Source organism: Periplaneta americana, chromosome 1 (genome assembly GCF_040183065.1).
Source record: "Periplaneta americana isolate PAMFEO1 chromosome 1, P.americana_PAMFEO1_priV1, whole genome shotgun sequence".
NCBI classification, from domain to species: Eukaryota; Metazoa; Arthropoda; class Insecta; order Blattodea; family Blattidae; genus Periplaneta; species Periplaneta americana.
Window position 1 is genome coordinate 70,985,801 of NC_091117.1, and position 12,225 is coordinate 70,998,025.

A 12,225-nucleotide genomic window follows, 5' to 3' on the forward strand; every position below is an offset into this window, starting at 1 on the left:
TATATTATGTAAAAAGTGTGTTGATAACGGATGTACCCGAATTAGAAAGTTTTTAATTTGTTGTGGGAGCTCTTGAATCTCAGGAGGAATAGCCTTTACAACAGCGCAACATAACCTGCTTGGCTCATTACCCAATTTTTTTGCATTGCATTTATTGCATATATATTTTATGTATTTTAACACGATTCAATTGAGCATAGTTAAAATTTGAATTATACAATAATGGATTTCTAAGCTAACGTACTGTTACTGCATACTAAATCAATACACTCTCGTTGTTCGTTAATTCTCTGAGATAAAAATGAATATGTTCATAAACATTATTTTCAGAAATACGGGAAATGAATATACCTATCAAGTTTTCTGTGCATAAGAAGCTATTTTAATCTTACCTGTCCTCAATTCACTCACAAGTTACTGTAATAACATTATAGCATTATGTCCATCCAGAGAAACTACACTTTCCAATGATGAAATAATAATTAATTACACAAATCGGTTAATTTAGCTTCTGATATTACTTCATACAAACACAGAAACATTGTCTGTAGTCTATGTTTAATAGCTTTCGATTGTTGTGTCCAAGGCCCCTTATAGACGAAGTCATTTGTTTTTTATTTCAATACACCGCCTTAGGTGGCAGTTATTTTAATTTTAAATTCATTTATCTCATTAAATATCAGTCCTATCAACATTTTGTAAAGAATAAAACTTATGGGAAATGATTTTGAAAGAAATGTTTGTTATGTAACATTTTTCACAAAAATCAATAATAAGCGAGATATTTCGATTTATTTAATTCAAACCTCCTTATAACCCCCTTTTAAATAATGCATTTTGAATGCCATATATCCTAAAATCTAAGTTACAACGAACTTAATTTGTATTCCAATTTTCATCGAAATCGGTTCAGCCATTATCGCGTGAAAAGGTAACAAACATACAGACAGACAGACATACAAACAAAAATTAAAAAAAAAAAGCGCTTTTCGGTTTCAGGGTGGTTAATTAAATATGTTAGGACCAATTATTTTTGGAAAATCGAAAATTACCAGAAAAATTTCGGCTACAGATTTATTATTAGTATAGATATGAAAAGAAAATTCCTAGCCCTTTAATAAGGGTCTAGTAATTAAATAAAGATGGAAGAACGGATTATTACACATTGAAAGGTAGAAATGGTGTTTCAAATAGGCTACTTGATTGTTTATATATATATATATATATATATATATATATAACAGTTGCCAAAGTAGATAAAAGTTCAGTCAGGTATATACAACTGTGGCGATTCAAGGCTGCTTGACGTTCGGGACTTCGGGAGTGATCAATCTCGGCGTCTTGAAACACTCACAAGCAGTCTTTACGTCAACGACGCGACATATAGAATATTGTCGTGCGGGTTTTAGGCTTTATCGGGCGCTGTTAGTCTTGCTTTCTCGATCTTTGTTCATCTCTACTAAATGCTTTTTATTTCCAAACAAGTATTAGCTTTCTTTAATAATATCTTAACACTATGGCAATGAAATGTTTCATAGTGTAACTTTGTTCTATTTCTGGCCATCTTAGTAACTAGATATATAAACTCTCATCAGCAAAACATAATAATCCGACGGTGCTTCAGTTCTTACTTGAAATCGCCTCCCACCCTAAACGCAAATTATTATCTGTGTGGTACATGATGCATTTCTTTGAATCTCCCCAGCTTGTCGTTTTGAGCACGTCTGATGTAGCCTATGTGAAAACACGTCCTTTCAGAGGTAACTGGGACTGAGTTGTGTCTATGTGAGCTCTATGACTTTTTGCTATTTCTTCACTCCTATTTTCATCGATGCATATGAAGGAAGATAAGAGAATTTTGAAAGGAAAAACTGAAAATATGTTAAAATCTATTACTGTATTCATGAAATGTCATTTCTGTAGAATTATTGTAGCTCTAACACAATAAACATGTAATAAATTACGGAATTAAGTTATCAGTTAATATTTAGCTGCGTCAGATGATTGTTTAGTAATAAGTTTAACGATTAGCGTAATGTGATTCTATACGACTTTGTATCAACATAAGAATATGTCATCTATTGTAGGGGACGAGAGAAAGTAGTTTTTAGAAAGTTTAAAAAGGCAAATGACTGAAAAAATCGTACAAGATAGTGAAGAAACCACAGCACAGAAATCGGTTCGTGCCAGCTGATGCCTCGAAAACTATATTGCGGATAGTACTGGGTGTTCAGTTCAAAATGTGTCATGGCTCGCTGTATGCCGTCATGTGGCTAGCCGATGAGCCTAGAGAATTCAATCTTCCTACACTTCCGCAGAGGTGTATAACCTAAGAGGTAGAGAAGTTGCCTAGCAAGTACGGCGTTCATTCTGAAGAGTACGTACCGATACGTATGGTAACGCCGGTAGTGGCAGGAATGTGAACTGTTTGGAAATACGTACTGTCGGAATATGGGGAGAGGGTTAAGACGATTACTTACGTATTTGTTGACATTAACTTCGACGGTCAACATGGACACGGAGCATTTGATTTGTGTTGTGGAATGTTACCGTAAGCAACCGATGATAACAAATACCCTGCATACGACTTGCCGGCGCAAAACACAGTTCGAAAGGGGTTATGGTAGCACACAGACCGTACAGACCGCCATCTGTTGCTACGACGTTCAAGTTGTACCGTACACATTCTCAAGTTCAGATTGAAGAAGGCCTTAAATAATAGGCAACTTCTCTAACATATAAGCTGAAACTCGCTTCAAATCGGTGACCCAACAACAGTGACGTCATGACACACTTTGAAATGAACACCCAGTATGAAAGCATTCACATTGGGGGAGAATTTTAAAGAGTGTTTAGTTTTAGCTGCAGAAGATGTTTGCCCTAACATAGTCGAACAATTCAAGTGCATCAGTATGTCACCTCACACAGTTGCGGGCAGAATAGTGGTACTTAGTTCTGATGTATGAATAAAATACAAACTATGAAGTGGTACTCCTTGGCACTAAATGAAAGTACAGATAATAAAGGTATTGCTCAATCAGTTATATTTAATGCCATTAACGTTTCAGGTGATAATGCTACGCCACTTATGCAGACTGTGACTGTACTGAAGTCGAGCGGCCGTTTATTGACTTAGTGGTTGTGTACACCAGCCGTGGCGAAATTGTGGTCGTACGCCGAGCCATTGTGTAACCTGCAACGTGCATAGCACCTATGGTGGGAGGCGGACAGCCGGAGGGGAAGTGAAGCAACTGTCTGACTTATTAACGGATTTTCACTTTCCTTACTTCAAGTACTTAAAATAAAATTTTATACAGTACAAGGCTACAAACTAATGTTTAGTACTTGTAACGAAGAAAGAAATGAACAAAAAACATAGGACACATTATCACAACCTAAAATTAACTGTCTTCAGAATGTCTCTGCGACAGAATTTCAAAATCAGGAATTGTGTCACTTACTGCCAGTCGTAGTTGATCACGAAGGTATTTGTCTGTCAGTCGTGATCTAAATTTGGTTTTTACTATTTTATTGTTGAAAATAATTTTTCACAAACGAAAGTTGTAGCGAATATGGCTTCAAAAGAGCAAGCGGAAGAACGAAGATTCGGATATTCATTTTCTGGCAAATATTTGAAAGATTGAACATGTGTCAAGTCCTTACATCTAGCTTTTATTTAACATCACATTGTAAATCTGTGTGTTTAAATTGAAGATCTAACTGCATTATTCGTGCATCTGCTGAAAAATGATCGACGTACAGAGATAATAATAATAATAATAATAATAATAATAACAATAATATTAATGCTTAACCATTAATGTTTCATCAGTAACATGTAGTAACTTATAATGCCGTTATATGTTATACAACCGTTTTCCTCGTAATACTTGTGAACAAATCATACATTTAATATTCTCATCATATTGTCAGCGAAAAAATGCGTCCTCCCATTCTACTTGAAACTTTCGTTTTTGTAGAGGTACATGGTTTTGAGACGCCACTTGCAGGCCAGAGACAAATACAAATGGAACGGAGTTTGACTCCAGTGAGTGAGAGGGTGGGGTTTGAGGGAGATAGGAAGCAAAGGAAATGCACAGCTATCATTGGGAGCCACAATGTGTTCATGAGTCACATTTTCGCCACGCCTGGTGTACACGAACAGAAAGTGGAGTAAGGTTGCCACGCGACTGTGTATCCCCTTCAGTATGAGCTCCCGACCCCTGTCCTAGAGGAAGAGGAGAAGTTTAATTTCAGCCGAAGACATGAAAAACCATTTGGATTACATTATGACGATGACAAACTTGGAAATGACCTTTTGTCGAAGTAGTAGTCTTGGGAGAGTGTAAGTGCGTAGAGATAGGCGCACTGCATTACAGACCTGATAAGAGAGTGTCTCCCTTTATTTAAAATGTAGGAAGCTGCGTAATGTTGCAACAGTGAAGTCTTTTACAAGGGCGAAACGAACGCAGAAGACAGGAGACGTAAAGTTTCGGCACATCAAGTTTTATTTCCCAGTGGGTTCGCTCCTAAACAGCCGTCCCGCCCAACCCCTATCTCTCTTCTCTTATTAAAGCTATTTCGTGTTCTGGACCAAGAACATCAGTATAGTCCTGATATTTGCATCAGGGGTGTCGCTCACAGTCAGAGTTATTTCTGCAACCCTGATTTTTCCTGTCCCTCTATTTTTCCCTTCCATCTACAGATACATTACTTTCTTTGCTTCTTCCTTTTATCCTTTTGTTTATCTCGTTTTTCATTCTTCCCCAGTTCGTTGTGATTTTCACATTTATTGATATATTTAACATGTTCTAGGTAATAAAAGTTTCAAGTTCAATCTATAGAATTTATCTATTTTGCAAATGCTTATTTGCTATAACATTGTATATGGAAAATTAACGTTTTCGCCTTTTCGGCATCATCAGATATTGTTAAGAAACACGAAATCTAAACCTTGAACAAATTAAAATATACATAGTAATATGCATGACAAAATGGACTTTCATGAGTTTTATGTAGGTAGTTATGTCTTCAAATGAGAGATGCTGAGTTCATTTCCGAAAACGAAAATTTTCTAACACATACCATTTTTATGGTACACGCACTTCACTTATTTACACAAATTTGTTACAATAGCACATGAAGCAACCTTTGTTTGGACAAAATTCACAAATAAAAATGTCTTTTTTGATCTTTTACGTTTGTAGACAGCTTCTGCAGTCTCTCTGATGAGTGAACAGCAATATTCAGCCAGCGTACTTGCATTCCACCTTGCACTGAAGCGCTTTTTGAAGGTAGCTATTTCCGTGTTCATCGCTTACAACACCAAGGTTTTTTTTTTTTTTTTTTTTTTTTTTTTTTTTTTTTTTTTTTTTTTTTTTTTTGAAAGAAGTCCAGGTGGCTGTTAGGAAAGTTTACTTTCAGCGACATGTTGCATCCCGTAAGGTGAAAGTATTGCAACATTTCACTAACTTTAAATAACTTTTTATTTTGGAGAAACAGTACGTGCTGGACAAAAACTAACTGCGGGTTCGTTTTTACGATCACAAAACACATTGAATACACATATATTTTTTAATAAAAAGGACAAATTTCATGTTGTTATTTGCCGTGTATCTTCTATGTCAGTGGTTCCCAAACCGTTAGAAAGCGCGATCCACTTTTGGGAGAGACTTTTTTTTGCTACGCCGCTACCATACCGGTACTTAATACCATTTGAATAGTACGAATTCCAGTGCAATAAAAAATAACGATGATTTTACTGAAGACAATGGGATACCATCCAACTTCTAATATAGTGGTACTTGCATGAGGGGAATTCGGGATAGTAGACAAAACTTTTTTCCAATTCTCTTTGGCTTCTTTGACTCGCCTTCCCTATTGATTTATTTTTCGAGCATTTAAACACTTTGAATAGTAGTTTATAAAGCCAAGATGTTAACATAATAACAGCAGATATAAAATCGAGGATTTTGAAAGAAAACTTCATTTGTGGTCGACATCTCTTGACAAAAATTAATTTCATTCATTCCATTGCACGCCTATTAAAGAACTCATGGAAAATCTAGCCTACTTTCTTTCACAGAGCGTAGACCAGTTTTGGATCAAAAGTTCGCAAGAATACCTAAGCTTACAAAAGAAGGTCTTAATTTTTTTATAGCATTTGTAACTTCGTATTTATGCAAAATAAGTTACTCGTCTATGACTGTCATCAAAACAAAAGCTAAAAATCTCCTTGAAATTGAAAATGATACTACTGTGTGTGTATGTGTGTGTGTGTGTGTGTGTGTGTGTGTGTGTGTGGAATATGGAATCCAGATTTAAGAAGCTACTTTCTTGAAATACAGGCACATTTATCTCAATAATTATTTTTTACTTCATAATTACTGACTCTTTTATTTTTATGTTCAACTTTGTCTATGTTCCTAAATACAACATAAATATGTGTTAACAAGGCACCTTTGCTTGTAGAAACTCCAATTTACTGCAAAATAATTTTAAAATGTATAATATGCGTTCTGAATATAGTAACCACTTACATGAAACAAACTGAATTTATAACTTAGAATAAAGATATCACAATGAAATCTTCATTACAACATTCCTCAAGAAACCGCAGATTTTGTTGACAACATATTTAAAATATGAAGAAAAAACCAAAATTGTCCAAAACTCAGTTGCGCGTCCCGAATTAAATTTTCTTTCATTTCGACCTAAAGACTTAATCCATAATTTGTTTCGTAAGGCGATACAAAGTCACTACGTGTTTTAGCCTTTCTTCGAACCAATATTGGACTCTAACTTGGCCGGGTTCCGTGAGGATGTGGTCAGCATAATGTAAAACTACCGCAGAAACATCACGGGACAAGTATAACTAAAAAAACAAACACCCTGTCTCCCGTGGAAAGGAAATAAATCTCCATGGCAGCGCAGGGAATTGAACTACGGACTGCTTGTTTGGAAGAAAACGCACTTTGCACAGATCCATAACGCTAGATCTTCATTAGCGTTCTGAAATACTCCTTACAGTGTTCGGTATATTTAAAATTTATCATAATTCTAATCTTTATAGTCTAAAAATAAATAAGATGAATACACAAACTGGTGCATTGTCTCGAAAAATCAGCTGGTTAAATTTCCGCTGTGTTTTATATCTCTAAATAAGTTTGTAGTGCTGGATGAATCGGGTAATTACAAAAGTTTTCTTTACAGTATAATAGAATCTGAACAAACTAGGATAATTGTACTGTAATTTGCGTTTCCTGCTTGCAGTTTGGACGCTCCTCTTGAAAAACTCTCCCCGCCAGCGAATACGAGCAGACTGTTCCCACACGAGAGGACTGGATATGAGAGGTAAGTCTGGATGCTAATAAAAAGTTCACAATGATTTAATATGAGTCTCATCCTGCACTTGCCCCGTGTAATTGCGTAAGTTTAAATGAAGTCTGGGTGCAGAGGTTTTTTTCGTACTCTTTATATCGTCTAATTACTAAAACATCCAGTCACAGGCATTGTCCTATATTAGCACGATCCTTGTCAAAAAGGAGGAAACGTTTCTACCCCAAGCGACGTACTGATGTGGGTGACACTAAAAACTGGATCGTAGTAGCGACCTAATTAAAATTTTTCTACGTTTTGTACAACTGGAAGATAATGAACGAAGAGTATACAGAGTGTCCCATGAATCTCTCGCTTAAAGATAAGTTTGAATAGGAATATGTATATCTGTAATGTTATTACGTGGTCCAGTTTTTTTACCACATTTGCCTCTGGACTAAAATAACTTACTTTCAGTCGTCCGAGGAATCATTCAGACTAAAACATCTTAAGTGCCGTATACATAATAGGAGAAAGCGTAGCTTTTGCTTCATATGGAGATATATTGTATGCGAAAATATGTTTATCGTAGATGAAGAAGTAATAAAAGTGAAATTATTTTCCCATACAATTACCCTGTACTCAAATACCGGCAATGGTTATAATTTCGACAATAATACTGGAGGTCGATAATATGGAAAAATCTGAATATACCGATTCAGTAGTTCGCATGTCCGCAGACTTCTATCAGCAGAAAGTATAATCGGTTATGTTAACGAAATAAAGACATTAAAATTGTAATCCAATTAAACCCAATGTTTAGCAAAGTGCAATGACTTCGTTATGAAGTATTCAGCATTTCAAAGCAAGCAACAACCGTAATAAGTAATTAATTTCACTAAAAACACATAATTTTTAGTATATTATGAACTCCATAACTTTTCGAATATTTAAGCTGTCTACATTTTTAGTTATAAAATAAGACAGCAAGAATATGTTTCTCCTTTGCACATTACAAATAGCTAAACAGATTTGACTGTCCGAAGATTTAAAACGGAATGCGAAAGAAATTATAAATGTAGAAATAAATGATTTAGATACATAATATAAACGAAAAAACTGTTGATTAAAATAAAACGAAAAACATATAAAAATTACTGTGAAGTGTTGTAGTAAATTGCGAGAATACATTTTTAAACAAATTAGCCTATATTAACATTTTACGGAAACTATAATGCAACCTATTCTACCATAATACACTATTGGGCTATATTCTAACATAATGCAACATATTCTATTGTACTGTAACATATGCTGTTGTAATGCAACATATTCTACCATAAACAACTCATTCTACCTTACTAAAACCCGTATTCTACCGTAATGCAGCCTGTTGTATCATAAACAACACATATTCTACCATCATTCAAGAAATTCTAAGATAATTGAACATATTCTACCATACTGCAATATAATCTTCCACACTGCAACATATTCTGTCATACTGCAACATATAGCTACTACCACACACTGAAACATTATACCACTAATGCTACTCATTGTACCATAAACAACCCATTCTACCACACTGCAACATATTCTGTCATACTGCAACATATAGCTACTACCACACTGAAACATTATACCACTAATGCTACTCATTGTACCATAAACAACCCATTCTACCATACTGCAACATATTCTGTCATACTGCAACATATAGCTACTACCACACACTGAAACATTATACCACTAATGCTACTCATTGTACCATAAACAACCCATTCTACCACACTGCAACATATTCTGTCATACTGCAACATATAGCTACTACCACACACTGAAACATTATACCACTAATGCTACTCATTGTACCATAAACAACCCATTCTACCACACTGCAACATATTCTGTCATACTGCAACATATAGCTACTACCACACACTGAAACATTATACCACTAATGCTACTCATTGTACCATAAACAACCCATTCTACCACACTGCAACATATTCTGTCATACTGCAACATATAGCTACTACCACACACTGAAACATTATACCACTAATGCTACTCATTGTACCATAAACAACCCATTCTACCACACTGCAACATATTCTGTCATACTGCAACATATACCTACTACCACACACTGAAACATTATACCACTAATGCTACTCATTGTACCATAAACAACCCATTCTACCACACTGCAACATATTCTGTCATACTGCAACATATAGCTACTACCACACACTGAAACATTATACCACTAATGCTACTCATTGTACCATAAACAACCCATTCTACCACACTGCAACATATTCTGTCATACTGCAACATATAGCTACTACCACACACTGAAACATTATACCACTAATGCTACTCATTGTACCATAAACAACCCATTCTACCACACTGCAACATATTCTGTCATACTGCAACATATAGCTACTACCACACACTGAAACATTATACCACTAATGCTACTCATTGTACCATAAACAACCCATTCTACCATACTGCAACATATTCTAGCATGATATATTTTAAAATAGTTCAACATATTTTACCATATTGCAATATATACCTATATAGTGGATTATATTCTATCATCATCATCATCATCATCATCATCATCATCATCATCATCATATAGCACTACGGCCCCTTAAGTTTAGCCTCGGCTTATTTTGTGATAGATGCCCATACGTCTCGATCCAAAGTCTTGTTTCTCCACGTTCTTACTCCTAGCTGTCTCAAATCATTTTCCACATCATCATTCCATCTAAGTCCGGGTCTTCCTCTCTTTCTACTGCTTCCCATCTTCCTTTCTAAAATCTTCTTCACCACTCTATCTTGGCTCATTCTTTGTACATGTCCCATCCATCTCAATCTTCTTGATCTTATTGTTGCCACAATGTCTGGTGTATTATGTTTGTTCATAATTTAAGAGTTTGGACGAATTCTCCATATGCCATTTTCATATATTGGACAGTAAATTCTTCGAAATATTTTCCTTTTCCAAGTCATTAGTGGCTTTCTTGACTTGTCTGTTAAAGTCCATGACTGATCTATATGTTACAATAGGTTTTATAATTGTTTTATATAATCTTTCTTTTATCATCTGTGACAAATATCTTTTCCTAAAGAGATGTCCCAGTGCTTTACAGCATTTATTTCCTTCATTATTTCTTTCTTTAATCTCTATCTCGATCTCATTTTGTTCTATTATTAGAGTGCCCAGATATTTAAAACTCTCAATCCTTTCATATGTTTGAACTTCTAACTCTACTACTTTCACTTGTGGACTACCTTTCCTATTAAGCATATATATATATATATATATATATATATATATATATATATATATATATATTTGAGATTTATATTGAGACCGATTTTTGTTGCAGCAGTTATCATATCTCTTACAGTCTCTGTTAAGTGTTTGGATGTTCTGCCTAATACCGCAGATGTGCAAAGGCTAAACATTGACTTAATCTATTATAATTATATGTGTTCCGCCTGGATTTATCTTTACATTTCTTGTTATTTTCTCCACAGCTATATTAAATAGAAGCGTGAATAATGAGTCTCCTTGTCTTAGTTCAACTGCTGATTGAAAATTTGGGGATAATTTTCCATCAACTTTGACCTTATTATTTATATTATTTAGAGTAATTTTGACTAGGTTTACCAATTTATTTGGTATTACAAATTCTTTTATTAATTCAAAAAGTTGTTTCCTGTTTATGCTGTTATAAGTATGTTTGTAATCAATGTATAATTGGTGAATATCTACATTGCATTCATAAGCTTTTTCCAATATAATTCTTAAGCTGAAAATTTGATCGTTTACTGACCTTCCTTTCCGAAAGCCGCTCTGATAATATCAGAGTATTTCCTCAACATATGGTTTTAAATAACTGGCTAAAATATTGGTGATATTTTATAGGTTATGTTAAAAAATGATATGCCTCTGTAGTTGCTGCATTTTTTAACTTGTCCTTCTTGTGTATAGGGCCGATAATAGCTGTTTTCCAATCCTGTGGCATTTGTTCAGAGTTCTATATTTTTTCTATTAGTTGATGTAGTTTAACCCACAATGCTCTTCCTCCATTTAACACTTATACAGATATATCAGTGATTGAAAGTTGGAAATTAATCAGTGACATAATTGCCACTATGACCGTCAATTCGAATGTTTTTCTAATAAAATATGCAATGTTCTTAATTAAATTGTGATGTATCATTTCAGTGCATTTTATCATATCAGCTTGGTAAACCAGCAATAATTTAGTGGTTAAAGTATCCGAAGACAATTCTAAATACAACCTGTTATGCAAGTTGGAAAATTGGGGCAAAGTTACCTCTTGTCAAGAATTTTGGACCAATATTTAAAAAATTATGAATACAGATAAACATAAGGCAATATGTTTGTAATGCTTTAGGAACTATTGTCACTCCACACAAAACTCATTCTAAAAACTTTCATTAAAGATATCATTAAACATATCAATTGCAAAAGTTTACTTTTAGAATGATAAAAAATTGTTACCCCAGTTGACGGTATGTTAAGTGTTTTGTTCCATCTGGTTTTCTTCCATTTTGCATATTCTTCTTTCTTTCTACTTTCATTTCTGTCGTTTATTTTTATTCTCTATTTTCTTATTCTTCTTCATTTTCATTTTATGTTTTTTTCATACGCATTAATTTATATTTGCATATTTTAATTTGTTTTCTTCAGTTTTCTTTTCTCCCGTTCACATTTCACTATTACCTTAATCCATCCTCCTTACCATTCCATTGCCATCTCATCCTATCCCCACCCCACCCCTTCTCATCTCACTCGTCACCAGTTCGAGATGTCCTGCAAGTGACACAACAAACTAATCCCCCCTGCAAAAC

At 34.5% G+C, this 12,225-nt stretch overlaps 1 protein-coding gene across 1 annotated transcript in view; it reads left to right on the plus strand.

Moving 5' to 3' along the window:
• The window catches only part of LOC138696640 (5-hydroxytryptamine receptor-like), a 1,489,006-nt gene that overhangs the window by 974,082 nt on the left and 502,699 nt on the right, over nt 1-12,225 (plus strand). Inside the window, exon 5 of the mRNA XM_069821850.1 lies at nt 7,273-7,353. The gene's annotated coding sequence lies outside the window, so the exon portion shown is untranslated. The remainder of the gene's footprint in view (nt 1-7,272; nt 7,354-12,225) is intronic.